We start from the raw sequence: 1,938 nt of genomic DNA on the forward strand, positions 1-1,938 counted from the left end.
TTCTTTATGTATTTTATATTCTGTATGTATTTTATATTCTTTATGTAATTTATATTCTTTATGTATTTTATATTCTTTGTATGTTATATTCTTTGTATGTTATATTCTTTGTATTTTATATTCTGTATGTATTTTATATTCTTTGTATTTTATATTCTGCATGTATTTTATATTCTGTATGTATTTTATATTCTGTATGTATTTTATATTATTTATGTATTTTATATTTCAGTTTATTCCTGTTGATCTTCGCACTGTGCTTGTTTGTTTTGACACAATCTTTCTGATACGTTTCTTACTGTAAAGTGTCCTTGGGTGTCCTGAAAGGTGCTTTTTAAATAAAATGATGATGATTATTATTATTATTATTATTATTATTATTCATTCATACTCATCTGCTCACACAGACTCATGTTCGTGCTGCTGTTGTTTGGCATATTGTTTTTGTACTACTAGTGATTAGTTTAGTGTATTTCTTAGTTCATACCTTAGATCTTAATCTTGTTTGTCTTTTATAGTTTATACTTTTGTTGGATGTAACTGGACCCTGTGCACATTCATTCCACCCCATGACAAATAAACAAATTCTGACTTTGACTCTTCTATTGTTAGTTTACACCAAGACAGAAGAAGCCCACTAATGAGTAAATGAGAATCAGTAAGTGCACAAAAATCACATTTTGTGCATAAAGTGAGAATAAAACAGTAAATTATTATTCCTTTTCTCTAGAGTGTGACCAAGAGCAGCTACACATTCACCAAACTCTTTTATAATTACAGAAACTTCAGGGACAATCTCTTTCTTTGACAGAAATAGGAAAAATCCACCTTTAAATCCCTCCTTAATCCTCGCAGACTCAGGGCGTTTAGTCACCGATGAACTCCCAACATTTCATCACCAACTGCACACGAGCTGAACGGTTTGAATTCAGCGTATTTTCTCTTTTTGGCTCCAAAGAAGTGGCAGTTCAACAGAGGCACGGTTACGATTCAGCGTAGATAACAGCACGAGCTACGTGCCTGAAACACTGATGGAATACTGACGTAGTCCCCTCCATCAGTTTTACAAAACGAGAGCTGTGCTTCAGCAGAGAACAAACCATCGAATCAGACGGTCGGCCCCGTCTTCAAACATCAGGCCGTCCTTTCAAAGCAGACAGATCGGGGCGGCCCGGTTCTGTCTGCTTTGAAATGTCAGCCCAGCACATGCAGAGGTCGCACGCCCCGATTTAACAAAAAGTTTAAAAGCTGCACTGAAGGGAGACCTCAGGACTAATTTGATTAAATGACAAAATTATGGCGAGAACTTCAGAATGAACTGGACACAACCAAATCAGCTTCGGTTTATTTGTCATCTGCAAAATTCAACACGAGGTCAACAATGCAATGAAATGCTGGGGACGAGAAGAACCTCTCGATTTGCCAAAAAAGAATCAAGAAATACCGAAGCGTGCAAGAAAAAATACAAAAAACAAGGCATCAAAAGTGAAAAAGAAATAAAGTGTGGTTCTTTCAGCAGCATGGTTCTGTTCTGTTAGCGGAGCGAGCTCGTTAGCAGCATTAGCTGGTCTTGTTAGAAGGTCCTGATAGCAACTTGATGGTAACAATGACCACAGAAGCTGCCCTCCCAGACTGTTCTCCAGAACCGGGTCCGGCAGACAGACAACAACCAAGGTTATCCCCGCGGAGCCGAAAAGGTCTGCAGAGATCGGTCCATGCAGGCAAATGGAGGATCATGGAGACGGCTACCATGAGAGGCCAGAGCCTGAGCCTGAATCTGGAGGGGGTCAGGAACTCAAACAGAATGGCAGGATGGCAGAATGGCAGGATGGTATGATGACAGGATGGCAGGATGGTATGATGACAGGATGGCAGGATGGTATGATGACAGGATGACAGGATGGCAGGATGGTATGATGACAGGATGGCAGGATGGTA

This window comes from Nematolebias whitei, chromosome 12 (assembly GCF_014905685.2).
Source record: "Nematolebias whitei isolate Nwh7 chromosome 12, NemWhi1, whole genome shotgun sequence".
Taxonomy (NCBI): Eukaryota; Metazoa; Chordata; class Actinopteri; order Cyprinodontiformes; family Rivulidae; genus Nematolebias; species Nematolebias whitei.